We start from the raw sequence: 16,209 nt of genomic DNA, 5'->3' as shown, positions 1-16,209 counted from the left end.
TGGCGGTGTCCTCCAGGTCCCTAGGTTTGATACTGCTGTACTGCAGATTGGCTTTGATGGTGTCCTTGTAACGTTTATGTGGATGACCTATATGCCGGATGCCCTGGGAGAGCTCACCATACAGAAGCTGGCGGGGGATTCTGTTGGCATCCATGCGGCTGACATGACCGGTCCAACGTAGCTGTGACTTCATGATCATCATTTCGATGCTTGTCACCTGGGCTCTCTCGAGGACCTCGAGATTGGGCACTTTGTCTTGCCAGCGGATCTTCATGATGTTGCGGAGGCAGCGCATGTGAAATGCTTTGAGCTGCTTGATGTGACGCCTATATAGTGTCCATGTTTCGCACCCGTACAAAAGAGATAAAAGAACAACAGCTCTGTACACAAGCAATTTTGTTGACATCCGGATGATGTGGTGATTTAAAACTTTGACACGCAGACAGCCAAGTGCCTGGCTTGCTTTGGATATTCATGCATTGATCTCATTATCCAGTGATCCATCACTGGATATGATACTACCCAGATATTTAAAGTTCTCCACTACTTTCAGCTGAGTGCTGTCAATGGAGATACTCAGGACAGAAGCATTTGATCCAGGTGCAGGCTGATGGAGAACTTCTGTCTTTCCGAGGCTGATAGTCCAAAAAGTTGTGAGGCCTCAGCAAACTTGTTGACAATGTGCTGAAGATCATTTTCAGTGGGAGCCATGAGGGCACAGTCGTCAGCAAAGAGTGCCTCAAGAAGGAGTTTCTGCACTGTCTTAGTCTTTGTATTCAGGCGATGGAGGTCAAAAAGTGAACCATCATGCTGGTATTTCAAGTATATACCTCGGTCCAGATCTTTCAGTGCATGGTTAAGGACACATGTAAAGAACAGGTTAAATAGGACAGGAGCGAGAACACATCCTTGTTTCACGCCGTTGGTGATGTTAAAGGGGGCTGATGTGGCTCCATCAGACAATACTTCGCCTGTCATGCTGTCATGAAAAAGGCGTATAATCTGGACAAATTTTCTTGGGCAGCCAAGTTGTGTTAGAATGGTCCAAAGGGCTTCCCTGTTGATGGTATCAAACGCCTTTGTCAGATCTATGAAGACAGCATACAGGTGCATGTTCTGTTCAATGCACTTCTCTTGTATTTGTCTGACAGCAAACACCATGTCGACTGTGCTCCGGCCAGGTCGAAAACCACATTGACTTTCAGGTAGATGGCCTAAAAATTGCCTGCCCTACAACAACTGGCCAGCAAGCCGCAGCTGGCAGTTCAACCCAATCTGCGGCCGAAACCAAAAGAAATATTTGAGAAAACTTACCATTGGTGTATGGAATGTTCGTACCCTAATGGATCGAGAAGCTGTTGCAAGACCTGAGAGAAGGACAGCCCTCATTGCTCGAGAACTAGTCCGTATTAACATCGATATAGCGGCATTAAGTGAAACAAGATTGCCTGGGGAAGGTTTCTTGAGTGAACCAGGAGGTGGTTACACCTTCTTCTGGAAGGGTAAGACTGAGACAGAGGACAGAATACACGGAATTGGTCTGGCAATAAAAACCTTATTGATGCATCAACTCCCAGACCTTCCAGTGGGTATCAATGAAAGATTGCTGAAGGTACGCTTCCCACTAAATGCCAAACTTCATGTCACCATCATCAGTGCATATGCACCCACTCTAACATGCTCTGACAATTCAAAGGAACAATTCTGTGAAGATCTCGACAGACTGATCAAGGCCACACCTGTAACAGATAAACTACTCCTACTTGGAGATTTCAATGCCCGAGTCGGGGCTGACAGCGAGAACTGGAAAGGAATTATCGGGCCACATGGTGTAGGCAAAATGAACAGTAATGGACTACTTCTTTTGAGTCTTTGTTCTGAAAATAACCTGACCATTACCAACACTCTGTTCCGACAAGCGGACAAATACAAAACGACGTGGATGCACCCTAGGTCCAAACAGTGGTATCTGATAGATTATGCCATTGTTAGAAGGCGAGACACTGAGACGTACTGATTACCAGAGTAATGTGAGGCACAGAATGCTGGACAGATCACAGATTAGTCAGGACGTCTCTTCAACTCTACATCGTTCCTTCTCGGCACAAACGCCCTAAGCATGTGCGACCTGCTTTCAATATAGCCAAACTGAAGGATGCTCAATGTTTCAACAAATTCCAGAAGAGTCTTGTTGACAAACTGACATCCCACGGACAACTGATTGGTACTGTAACCGAAAAGTGGGACCAGTTCAAGCAGATAGTGACTGACACAGCAATAACATCTCTTGGACCAAAGAAAAGAACACATCAGGATTGGTTTGATGAGACCCAAGAAGAAATATGCTCAGCATTGGAAGTAAAGAGAAAAGCCTTTATCGAATGGCAGAATGACCCCTCCCCAATCTCTAAACGGGAGCATTTCAAGTACCTTCAGAGCAAAACACAGAAAGACCTCTGTCAGATACAAGACAACTGGTGGGAGAGCAAAGGCAAAGAAATTGAGCACTATGCTGAGACCCACAACTTAAAGATGTTCTTTAGTGCTATTAAGACTGTCTATGGACCTTCTAAACCAAGGACCACCCCATTGCTCTCATTAGACAACACAATGCTGATTAAAGATAAAGAAGGCATCAACGAAAGATGTCGAGAACACTTTAGCAACCTTCTCAATAGACCATCAACCGTGAATAATAATGTCCTTAATGAAATTCCACAACAACCTGCTCTGACAGATCTTGACTTTCCGCCCACTACAGATGAGATTAAGAAAGCTGTTAGCCAGATGAGTTCAGGGAAAGCTCCTGGAAAAGATGGGATACCAGCAGAGATATATAAAGCAGCAGGTTCAGCAGCACTAGCAGCATTCCACAGCGTGATCATCAACATCTGGGAAGATGAAAACATACCACAGGACCTTCGCGATGCTACTATTGTCTCTCTTTTCAAGAACAAAGGTAGCAAAGCAGAATGTGGAAACTATAGAGGCATATCCCTCCTCTCTGTTGGAGGGAAGATCATCACCTGCATCATCTTGAACCGCCTAATAGCCAGTATTTCCGATGGGAGGGGTAGTATCTCTGATGGGGGGACTTGTCGTACCCTTTGGGGGTAGTCCGTCCACTTTGGTCCCCACCTGTCACTCAGCTCTCACCTGTGGCTCCAAGTAGCTGCAGCATGCGCAGCGGCCACACCCTGGGCAATGGCTTCGACAGGCCGGCCAAACCAGGTGAGTGTAACTGATGAGACTCAAACCCTCTGTGAATTTGGGATATGCCTACCCTGCATGTGACGTCAGCTCTGGTGGATTGGGCGAAAGAGATCACTAAGCTCCAACGGCCAAGAAGGTGGTTCTGCAACGTTTTGTGGAAAGCAAGGGACTTGATGAGGCACAAAAGACGTCAAGGCCATCCACTGCAACCAAAGAAGTTACCAGTCGTGACGATTTTTCGTACCATTGGTGTCTGGCTTCTAAAGTTGAGAAAGTGGGATTGCTCCCACGCAACGGCTCTACCACTCAAAAGCTTTCACGCACAGGTCCTGTGCAAATCACATCATCATCATACTACCCAAGTCCTGCGGTGATGGGGGAGGGGCAAAGCGACAGGTGGAGGTTACCACTGGGAGTTGTAGTCCCAATTCTGCATGCAGGCGGGCTGTGGATAGGTGGTCGTCCAGCTCTGTACTTGGGGCAGCAGAGTTGCCCGGCAGCATCCCAGGCATCTGAGCAGCCCTCTTCAGGACAGCACTGCTCACCCTAGTAAGGGAGGGGCCTAGAAAAAGGTGGCCTAAATGATATTAAAAGGGTACCAATTCAGATAGATACTTAAGCATGTGACTAATTTAATACTTGAGTTCCAACTACCGTGCCCAAGTAAACTGAGCCAGTATTTTGTTTTGATTGTCCATTTACCAGAGATTCACGTATAAACCAACAGTGAAAACTATAGCATAATTCTATCTTTCAGTAGCTTTGTGATTAAAGCAAAACACTTTTTTCTCTGCAGGAATTGCATACATTTAATTTTCACTTATGGTGAATTGCATCTTTGTAATCTCCAACACTCCTGTTTCTTAAAGGAGGAAGTTTGAAAAAAGGTGTTTTGACAGGCATCTTGGAAGAACATGATTGAGAAATGCTGTTGTGTGAGCAGGAACTAGAGCCAAGGTATTCAAATTTGGTGCTTAAAGTTATTTGCCAAAAATCATATTTAGGCACATAAAGAGATGGCCTCATTTTTTAGAGCATCCACAACTCTAATAAATAAATAAATAAAATTGAAGTCCTGTGGATGTACTTATGTGGCTGCCATGAACACCATCTTCCCCCATTAAGAACAAGACTGAGGCCACCAACACATTTCATATATGTCACTCAATTGAGTGGGAACCCATAGTTCAGAGTAGAATTTGGCCTTTAGGTTGAGGACAGTGATGTAGCCTCAAATGACACAACTATGGAGGAAGATGGAGTAGAGACCCTGAGATTTAGGTTGGAAGAAGTCATTTGTGACCTTGATGAGAGCAGTTTTGGCAGAGTGACAGAGTGGAAGGCAGGCTGGAGGATCTCCAGTGTGGCGTTGGAGAACAGGAATAGTTGTAAATGGGGAGTTTGTGTTCTGAGGTGAAAGGAAGATGGAGATGGCAAGGTGATTGGGAAGTCAGGTAGGATCCAGGGTAGAGTTTCTGAGGATGAGGGAGATACAAGAATGCTTGTACTTTGAGAAGAACTGTCCAGAAGAGAATGAGAAGGAAGGATGAGAATGGAGGAATTAGTAGCTGGAAGGAGATGAGCCAAGGGGCTGGTTGCAGGGGTTAGAGATAAACGAACCTATGCATCAGTAACAGAAGGGGGACACTATGTTGGGATGGAGTGTTGATGAGGAACAGGAGATAAGATGGGAGTTGTGGCATTCCTTGTTCTTTTTTCTGAAAAACTCAGGGAAATCTTGTGTGGAAAGGGAACCCGGGTTAGGACTGGGGGAGGATTTTAAGAGTCAAAAGTAGCTAATGGGCAAAGGAGTCAAAGAGAGTAGGGAAATAGTGCTGTTAGTGCAGAACTGCAGAAGGGGAAAACCTATTTGTAGTAGAGGAAGTCAGTGCAGTCAGAGGACTTATTCTAGAGGTTTTAGGTTACACAGGAGTGGAGACAGTGGGTGTTTAATTATTGGTTGTTCATGGTGTAACCCCAAAGAACCTTTATGGTTTCTTTAATTAGTTTGTTCTTCATGTTCACTCAATACAGAAAATGTTGCAAGTCCTCCATGCTTAGATATGTGTAGTATCCACCATCACTGTTCAGTACTGCAGGCCCAAGCATTCAAAAATCATGAGTCAGGCCCCCAATAAATAATGAGATTTTAAAATAAAAAAGAGGGTGCTTTTTATCTGCCCTTTGTTTTTTCAGTATTTGGGGTACATTTGGCTGACGTTTCACGTTTTCCTGCTCAACGATGAGGGCTAAGAATGTAAAAAAAAAAAGTTAAAGCTGATAAAGAAGACTTTTCTTTTCATTCGTTTTTTTTTTAAAAAGGCAAAATGGTTCATTTCGAAAATATCGATTCAAATTGACCTGAACACACTTTTTTTTTTTCAGTTTTTTGTTTGGTGAGAAAAACTGAAAACAAATTCAGTTTCAGGTTGAAACAAATTGAATTTTGTTCAGATTTTTCAGTGCACTGAAACAAAAATTCAGTTATTTTCTCAGCTCGACCCATAAGCTCATTTACTTCCGGGGACTATGAAAATGCACCTCAGCGCTCTGCTGGTTGCTCAGTAGCATCATAATACTGCTTTGGAATCCTCTCCTGGAATGTGTCACATATAGTTGGAAGTAATGTCCCCACTCTGCCCCTCCCCACCCTGAATTTAAGGTTGGAGTGTAACACTGAGTTGGGATGAAGTTACACTTATTTTATCTGATGTCCTAGTATCCTTTTTCAGAGGGGAATTGTTCCCCAGCAATAGTCTTTGCTGTTATTAGTCATCCCCCTCCTAGCACTTCCTAGAAGTGATGGATGTCACACAACACTGTGTATATTGGAGGGGAACTAGGGTGACCAGACAGCAAGTGTGAAAAATCAGGACAGGGGTGGGGGGTAATAGGAGCCTATATAAGAAAACGACCCCCAAATCAGGACTGTCCCTATCAAATTGGGACATCTGGTCACCCTAGAGGGGAACAGAGTGGCTGCTAATTGTCCTGCTGCTAATGTCTGCAAGGAGAAAAAGCAGTAAGGACCAAGAACAACAAAAAAAAAAAAAAAAAAAAAGGGGGGGGGGGGTAGAAGTGAGAGATTTACCCCTTTTGAGAGTTAAGCATTTGAGTTCATCTGAAAAGTGAGAATTTCCTTGGGAGCTATAAATAATCAACTATTTAATGCACCGAAACATCTTACAGCTCCACAAAGAGAGGTAATCGTAGTAATAGTAAGACAGTGGTTATTGTGCAGAACATCTTGTGCAAATTTGGCATGTTCCTGGCTTGTAATTTAGAGGCACTGTTTACTCCAAGGGCTTTTATCAGATGTTAGGGAGTGTAAGGAGACCCATCAAAGTGTAACTCTACTCCACTTAAATGGTTTAATTTGAGCTCTGGAGCCGAGGGCTTAATTCGAAAGTTTAGAATATATAAGAGATTTAATCATAAAAGATTAAATAAATCCGAGCTACATTTTGCTTCCCAGTAAGTCGTATGATCCATAATTAGTCTATTAAAAAGCCTAATTAGTCCAAGTGTCTCATTTCAATTAAATATCTTTTGTGATAAGACTGTTCTGATGTAGCCTGCTGTATGCTGCGCTGTAAAATTGTATATCTTGATTCGTTAGGGGAAAGCTTGTGAAGTGTTCAGACTCTGGGTAATCAGGATTTAGATTCAACCTTTGTAACCCTGTCCTGCAGTGAAGTTGTTATGTAGTAATACTTTCAACTGAGCACATACTGTAGAGCTTTATAGGCCTAAAATCTCAAAAGCCTGTGTGGTAAAGTGCCCCAGGACAGAAGTTAGTGAGAGTCAAAGGCCAACACTGTGTGACACGGTCCATGATTTAAACCTGCCTGAAGAAACCTCTAAAGAAGCATGACATAAAGGTTTTTCTGCTTGAGGCTTTTCATTCCACCTGTTGCCCTATGACCCACCTCCAACGAAACAGAGACAAGCTCTTCTCTTCCTGGCAACTCGTTCTTTTCTCTGTTCGAAATGAAGTCATCTTTCTTATATTTCTATTTTTTTTTCCATTGTCCCAAGCAAAGTTTCGAGATATAAGGAGCATTAGCCTAAGAGGAATGCAGTTCCTTTATTTCCTGTATATGTGTAGGTATATTATACAGGATGATGCTCAAGAAAAAGATCAGCCATTTACTTTATCAAATCAGATTAAACCAGACTGCACAAACCTTTCCAAACATTTTAGATTATAATCTTTAAATTGGGATGCATGCAATCTGAAGGTCTAATAATAATCTTGCACTTTTGACTAAATGGATATGTAATCTGTACACATCTAAGTTAATTGTGTAACAGCATATGCTCAAATTTATTTGGCTACAATTATACCATTTTTTTTCAATTAATTTTTAGTTTCAGAATTCCCAAAGAGTATTCCAGGCAACAAAAAATAAATAAAGGAAGAAAGCAAAATAATCTCTTGCACATTTTAACATAAATCTTTAACGTACCATGTCCAATGCAAATGAAATTCCCTCGGCATAATGCACTTGTTTAACTCAAATGAACAACCCCAGAAGTAGAGGTTCTCTGACATATTGTCTCTGGAGATCTGCCTGGTTACATGATGCTGACTCTCCTTGTTTCTAGCTGTCAAATCCCATTACATATTCACATATCCACAATCCTATTTTTCCATGTAATCAATTGCAGTAGCTGCCCCACTGATTGTAAGCAGGAGGGAAGGTGGTCTGCGTGAGTGGTAATGGGAGGTGTACACAGGACAATCTTTTTGCAAATATAAGGCCTTATTCTGCCACACTTACTCACACTGAGAAGTACTTTACTCTTTGACTATCCCATGGATTTCAGCATATTTTATTTATTCATTGTGGTCACCAGTAAACAACAAAACCAAAAAATACACGAGTCCAAGAGAAAATTTCAGGGAAGAGCAAGAGGAAAAAAAGAAGTGGTCACAACAGGCCAGTACTGAACAGAGGGCACAACATATGCGACGCTGGGGACTTGTGTCAGAAGATTATTTTGTACAGGTCAAACTAAAGCCCCAAGCTGAGTGTGTAAAAATGGGTTTGCACAATTTTGTTTGCATGATCCATACAGTGTGGCACTCTCACCTGGATCCACATAAGGACTTAAGCATTGTGTGTGGAGTTGGGTATGCCCAGAGCATGCCAACTGGATCAGGCCCCACAGTCAAGATAGAAGTTGCCCTGCCTACCTGTTGCTGGTTTGAGGATTGCACTGGAGTTTAGGTGTGAGGTAGGCAGCTGGATGTCTGCTTTAGGCAGCATTATCCATGCCCAGAAAGACAGAAGCTTAGGGTGCCAATGGGGATTCTACAGTGAAAATTTAGGCACCAAGTGACTTTAGGTGTCAACATGGTTAGGTGGCATCTGAGCAGGGGTTTTGTGGATTGCAGTGGTGCCAAAAACTAGCACTTAAGCACCTAAATCTGGGTTTATGTGCCTAAGTCCCTTTGTGGATCTGGACTTCCGTCCCCTCCTAGTGATGGTTGAGCTCAGATAGAGGTTGATAAACCTGCTACAGTCTTGTCTACCAGAAGTGGGTCAGGCAGTAGCAGCTCATGCTTTAAGATCCAGAGGTCCTGGGTTGAGTCCCCATTCCTGATGACCCATCCTGGGATTTGTTACTACTGCAAAATCAGTTTGATACAGACCAGTACTCTGACTTGAGCACAGGCCCATGGAGACCTCCCAGCACGTTATTCCTCCCAGGAACAAGAGTAAGCAGTGTGAGATTTGGAGTGGCCAGCTCGGAGAGTATCTCTGCTAAAATCCTCCCTCTGTGTTCCACGACCCAGAGCCTATCCCAAAATGAACCCCTTTGTGGCATTACCCTGGAGGACCCAGTGGTTAAATAGGAAATCAGAGTGTAGTATAACAAGGGTGCCGCACTGGGACAGCTGTCTTTCCGCATATGCATGAATTTTGCTCCAGCTACTGTTCTAATGTATTAGTTGAACCACAGGGTGGTTTGGTTTGTTTGATTAAAAGTGTTATGCGAGTGTCACAGACTTGGTACAGCCCCCTGGCTGGACACTCGCCAAAGGGGGTGGTGTTTGGACTAGAGCTGGGTAAACGATTTCTTTTCTTTGTTTTTGTTCAGACAGCCAGGGCCACAGCCATAGGTAGGCCTGCATGGCCCTTAGCTCCCACTCAAATCTGAGCCTGTGTGAATGCCAAGTTTAAGTATATTTATTAACAAACAGGCTTATTATTGATTTATTTATTTTATTAAGTCATGCATCCTGAAGGCGGGTACTCAGGTTTTGGATGTTGCCCATCCACCATAAGTTGGAGTGCACCCAAATTTTCATTCCTAGCTACGCTACTGTGGAGAGCAAACTGAAAAATCAGAAAAAAAAAAATATTTGGATCAGTTTTAACAACATTCAGAATTTGTCAACAGATCAGAAAAGTCCATTTCATTGTAGTCAGCATCAGAAAACTCTGAGTGTGTGTGTCCATCTGGCCTAGTGGGCACTTGCTTGGGATGTGGGAGACCCAGGTTTGAATCCCTACTCTGGAGGAGGGTCTTGTCCTTGCCTCCACCCGTGATCAGCCTAACCACCAAGCTATATAGGCTGTTCTGGGGACTTTCCTGGTCAGTAGCAACTGTGGATTCATATGTTCTCTCTGGCTGACTTAAAGGGGGGATTTGACTCCACATCTCCTACCTCCCCAGTGAGTGCCTCCATCAGCAGGCTGGGGGCCCAGTGAATAGTTGAAACTATTCAATTTTTATACATATTTAATAGGAGAAACTGAGAGCAGACTAGCCAAAAGCTTGATGGTTAGGGCACTCACCGGACAGATAGGAAACCTGAGTTCAACTCCCTGCTTTAGGGTGGGAATTCAAATGTGTGTCTTCTACATATCAACCTTTTGCCCTGTGGTCAGGACACTTGCCTATCTCATGTCCATACTCTCTGTTTTTTTACTTTTCTGAAGCTGGTCAAAACTAATTGGGTCAAATTCAGTAATAGATTCAACGTGATGGAAACTGCATATTTTTGGTGAATAAACTATCTGAAAAAATTATCCCAGCACTGGTTTGGAGCCATGTGCTGGAGCAATGTGCTTCTAAATGCTCCAGGGTCCAGTCACAGGTATTGGGGACACAATTCCTGGGCACAGAACTATCTCTCTGTCTGGTACCACTTCTAGGCAATAGACTGCCCTCAGCCCACAGGACCAGTACTGAGTCCTCCAGCACTCTGTCCCCAGACCTTCACCCTGGTGTGTACTCTGTTTATAGTTTAACCTTTCAGGGACATGTGATAGTTGAAGCAAGCAATGCACAGACTTTGCTGAGGAATTTCTAAACCAATCACACTTTCCTTATAGACAAATCACATGAGATACACAAATCTAGGCAAAATAATAAACACTTGTACACGGTTCCCTCACTTAAAGTCCTCACCACTCTGGAACATTCTTTGGGTTTTAGTCAGTGCCTTTCGGGGGTCCTGGGTCCTGTAGCACCTACCTAGCTCAGGTCGGGGAGGTACATGACACAAACCCTGTTAGCAAATGGCTTATTCAGTATACACTGAGGTATTCAACAATAGAGCAATTTTGTAAAATCAACCAGAATTCATAACTTTTAAATAGACAAATTTCCCAAATTGTCACAGCAATGATCAGTGTTTATCAATTTTAACAAATGGCATCTTGTCTATTCTCCAGAGTGGAGCGATGCACTAGGTATAAGTTTAACCAAAATTCCTATGACAACTTAGCTATTTTGCTACTATTTTTGGATGCAAAATGTTTCTTTGTACAGCTGTGATATGATATCAGCAATAAATCATTACAAAAGCAGGGAAAAGTCCAACAAAATTGGGTCTTATTTAAAATTGCAAAAGTTCAAGTGTTTTGAAATTAAACTAGCCAGTGACACATTGTTATAAATTACCCCCACCAAAGGTTTGTTTGTTATCCTATTGTATGAAATTGAGAATAACTTTTATAAATACTTAGCTGGCCACAAGGAATGCATGGCTAGGCCAACATATGGTATATATCGTTTAGGAGTAAAGAATGTTTACTACTTTATTTGAAGACAATTTGTTATAGGATGTCATAACAGCCTCTTTAAGCATGCAGTAAATTAAAACAAAGTTTGATGTATAAAGGTTGAAAAAACCACACAAGGATATTGTGACATTCCCCTGGTGTTATCTGGACCGGTGATTTGCTAGGTCACTCCAATTCTTGACTCTGGGAGCCAACCTTACCCTGCTCTGCTGTGAGAACCCCCACTCCTGTGCTGTTCACACACAGCCTCTGGCATGTAAGCTGCTTGGATTGTGCAACCGAATGACACTAGCCAATATCTCCGGTCCCAGACACAACCCTAGGAACCTCTGTTTTGCAGTGTCCAGTTAAGCCTGCTGGACGCTGCAAGCTTATATGAGTTCATCAATTTAACAAAGAAATGTATATGTACCAGGCTTGTTATCCCAATGGGAGTCTCTGACACGCTTCAAACCAAACGCACTGCTTCAGGTCGAATAAACAAACAGATTTATTAACTATAAAGATAGATTTTAAGTGATTATAAGTCAAAGCATAACAAGTCGGATTTGGTCAAATGAAATAAAAGTAAAACACATTCTAAGCTGATCTTAACACTTTCAGAGCCCTTACAAACTTAGATGCTTCTCACCACAGGCTGGTTGGTTGCCCTTCAGCCAGGCTCCCCTTTGATCAGCGCTTCAGTCACTTGGTGTGGTGTCTGTAGCTGGAGGTGGAAGAGAGAGGAAGAACATGGCAAATGTCTCTCCCTTTTATCATGTTCTTTCTTCCCTCTTGGCTTTGCCGCCCCCCTCCCTTAGAGTCGGGTGAGCATTACCCCATGGCAGTCCCAAACTGACCAAAGGAAGGGGGGTGACTCACTCGGGAGTTCAACTGATCCTTTGTTATTGCCTAGGCCTTTGTTCCTGTGAGGCTGGGCTGGGTTTGTCCCATACATGCCCTGATGAGATGTGAACTGCCCCTCTGCTCTTGGGGAGTTTTTGCCTGGGCTTGCTTTAAGCCATGAGGACACATTTGCAGCCTCATAACTATATACATGAAATGACAACCTATAACATTACTGTAAAACAATTATTATAACATTACCATAACAACAATGCTCAGTACATCATGAGCCTTCCGAAGACACCCGCACATAATCATATTATAAGGATGAACATGGGGGTGTAGGATGTTACCACAGAACGTTACAGATATATCTTTCATTAACAAGAAAGTACTTCATATGCAGGGTGTATTTTTGACATATGCCAAAGTTCTTTGGTGTAAATCTAGAGTGACCTTACTAAAGTTACTCCAGGTTACACCAGTGAAACCGGTTTAGAATTTGACTCTCAGTACCTCTTTCCACAGCATTAACAGACCCCCAGCTGCAGCTAAGTGGATGTTATTGTTGTTGCCTCCATCAGAGTTACTCTTGGACCAGATTCCCTGCTGCACGTTTGTGGTCAGTTATATCAATGCAAATCACTTTCATGCTGATTTAGTTGTGCTTTACCTTGCACGGGTGTAATTGACTGTATGAGGTGTAGGGCTATAGGGAATCTGGCTCATCACTGTTATTTGGTATTATGAAATATTTATATCGTAGGTGTTCCAAGAGACCTGAGTCATGTTGGGATCCCACTGTGCTAGGCACTGTACAAAGTAGTGCATTGTTATTATTAAATGATAGTTCTTGTACCTAATAGCTTATTTCTCATCACCACATGACTGTTTTGCAATGTATGGGTGCATCCTGAAGTCCTTGCACAGCCTTTAGTCAGGCAAAACTCCTATTGAGTGAGAATTGAACCCTGTGTAAATTATGATACCCAGCAGTTGTTACGTGTTAAAGATAAAGTATCCCACCAAGGTATCTATAAAAATCTTCAGGATTAAAATTAGGAGAACAATGAAGGCCTGATTGTGGCTGCACAAGGTGGGGAAGGAAAGCTCCCCATATGTTCCTGTGTTGGGGCATGTAACAGGCTAGCAGGGTTTGTCTGAAATACCTCACCCTGTGGGGGTGTTGATTCTGCTGAGAAAGGGATGAGGGGATTCTATTGGCTTTCTAGAGAGAGGGTCTAGGCTGTGGGCTGAGTAGTCTGAGGGAGGAACAGCCAGTTTTGAGGAGAAGGTGTGAGCTGAACTTTATCATCATACTGTAATTTTTGTTGCTCAGAATTTGAAACTACAGGAAGGGTGTAAGTTCAGACTGTATAAATACAGTCTACACATGATGTAGAGGTGGCTGGGCAAAGTGCCTAGGTGCTCGTCATGATCACAGTACTTGCATGCAAGGACTGCACAAGTCAAACACCAGGTACTAGACTCCAAAAGTGGGTGGTGAGGGGTAGGGGTGTAGCCCTATTTCCCTCTCCTGTCCACACCAGCCAGGAGAAGGGTGCAAGGGGAAAGGAGAGTGTAAAACATAAGAGGGTGTTGCAGGGCTATTGTGGCCCAAAATCCTCCTATCACTGTCAGAGGCACTGGGCTTCTTGAGTCTGTGTATGTTTTTACAACAGTCTAGCCCCATATTTTGCACTGAGCAGTTGAGTACCTCAGGACCTTTCCAAGGTTAAGCAGAAGCTAACTGACATAAGAACCACAGCTGAGACCTTTTGACTTAACCCCAGAAGTGTATGGAAAAAAAAAAAAAGAGAGAGAGAGAGAGAAGAAATCATTCTGCAATTTAATCTTTGTAAATCTAAAACCAGAGTTGGCTTACTAACTAAAATATAGTACAGGCATATCAGGAAAAACTCATAAATAGATATTATGTTTCACATGGTGTTATTGTGTCTGCTCAAAAGATGTAGTAAATTGAGTGTGTCCCAGAGAAGGCTGTAGTGCCCTTCAAATTAGATGTTCTGTATAAGGTGTCTTGTGTCATTTCAGTGTGGCCAGGATTTTCAAAGGTGACTAATAATTTTGGCTGCCTTGATTTTTGAGCACCTACTTTGTGTCATTGAAATGGGCCTGATTTTTAGAGGGTGGGTGCTGGGCCTTACTGAAATCCAGGCCACTTTAAGGTGTAGCAAATTGGATACCCAAATTCACGAATCTTGGTTGAAAGACATAAAGGACCAAATGCTGGTGTTATGTCCATGAAAGGTCAGATTGCCTACATGAAGGGCCAAGTAAACTAAAGGTGAAACTCTGCACTGGGATCCACTGAACTTAATTGGCAAATGAATATCAGAGGGCAGAATCTACTTCTAATCAGAGTATAGTCCAAAGGAGAGCAGAGATTTAAATTCATGACAATTTGGGGCTGGAGTGAGAAAGGGATGGGAAAAATTCTGTCTCAATTAAAAAAAAAAAAAGAAGGAAAAAGAAATATCTACTTTCTGTCTCAAAAGCTTTTACTACTGAGAGCCCAGCTTTCAAACATGGGAAGCCAGCCCTACTCTAGATGCCCAAACATTCCTGATGAATAACGCTGTGAAATTAAGTTGTCCAAAAATCAGAAAATAATTGTTTTGGGTTGAAATTATAACATTTTTCAAAAAATGTTATGAACAAAAAAGTTAAAAAAAAGAATCTGGGGTTGAATGAAAAGTTTGGGGGAGTTTTTCTGTGTGTGGGGGGGGAGTTTGTTTTTTTGTTTTTACAAAATGAAATTTTTGTTTCATTTCTGACCATTTTAAAATAGTTTTGATTTTTAATAAAATTAAAGGAAAGTTTGAAATGAAAAGATTTGTTTCAACACATTTTGGTGGTCTTTGATTTTTTTTTTTTTTTTTTTTAAAGTTTTTTAGTTTTTTTTCCCCCCCAACCAAAACAATTTGGCAAAACAAACATAAATTGGTAAAACATTTTGCTATTGCCGATGCTGCATTTTTTTGCTGGGGAAAAAAGTTGTGGTCCCAATCCAGCAGAGCACTTAAGCATATGCTTCACGTCATTGGGACTGCTCACATGCTTAAAATTCAGCGCATGCTTAAGCACATGCCTAGGCCTAAATGCCAATTTGATGGGGATGGGCAGAATCTAAAACTGTGTGCCAAAGTTTGAAAAAAGCCTTTGGAGTTTCTTAAGAATCGCTAGCTATTTATGTTGCATGGGACAAGTCATATAATCGAGTCATACTTAATTAAGGAGCACTTTTAATCTCCCAAGGAATTTGTGTCTATCTGTTTAGTTCCTATACAGTGACCAGCACTGCAATATATGAGAGCCTTCATTCTAATGATATACAGTGAAATGATCCCTGCTTAAATGGAATGTCTTCAGGTGGATGACGTGAATGTGTGTTTGTGTGTGGATGTCTCATGCTGACTCTACATCTCACAGGTGCCTCTGCCACAAGCCATGGGCAGGTTGCATGATTAATCTACCCCAATGCATATTGTGTGCCCCTTTGTAAGTCCAAGTCTGCCAACGACATGATGAGCTCAACAAAGCTGTGCAAATTCCTAGATGACAGCACTAATATTGAAAACAGCATCTTCTGATAACTGGAAATTGATTTTAATCAGGACAAGGAGTCCACTTGGATAGCCTGACTCTCCAGATACTGTTCAGATTAAATGTAAAAAGCAACAGAGGGTCCTGTGGCACCTTTAAGACTAACAGAAGTATTGGAGCATAAGCTTTCGTGGGTGAATGTCCACTGGCATTCACCCACGAAAGCTTATGTTCCAATACTTTTGTTAGTCTTAAAGGTGCCACAGGACCCTCTGTTGCTTTTTACATTTAATCTGAACAGTATCTGGAGAGTCAGGCTATCCAAGTGGACTCCTTGTCCTGATTAAAATCAATTTCCAGTTATCAGAAGATGCTGTTTTCAATATTAGTGCTGTCATCTAGGAATTTGCACAGCTTTGTTGAGCTCATCATGTCGTTGGCAGACTTGGACTTACAAAGGGGCACACAATATGCATTGGGGTAGATTAATCATGCAACCTGCCCATGGCTTGTGGCAGAGGCACCTGTGAGATGTAGAGTCAGCATGAGACATCCACACACA

At 42.4% G+C, this 16,209-nt stretch overlaps 1 protein-coding gene across 2 annotated transcripts in view; it reads left to right on the top strand.

Annotated features, from left to right (window-relative positions):
- CCBE1 (collagen and calcium binding EGF domains 1) overlaps nt 1–16,209 on the top strand; it is a 184,551-nt gene that overhangs the window by 63,804 nt on the left and 104,538 nt on the right. The gene's annotated exons all lie outside the window — the stretch shown is intronic.

The sequence above is a fragment of the Trachemys scripta genome, chromosome 6 (genome assembly GCF_013100865.1).
Source record: "Trachemys scripta elegans isolate TJP31775 chromosome 6, CAS_Tse_1.0, whole genome shotgun sequence".
NCBI classification, from domain to species: domain Eukaryota; kingdom Metazoa; phylum Chordata; order Testudines; family Emydidae; genus Trachemys; species Trachemys scripta.
Note: the sequence above shows the minus strand (reverse complement) of the source record. Positions and strands in the feature narration are given on the sequence as shown.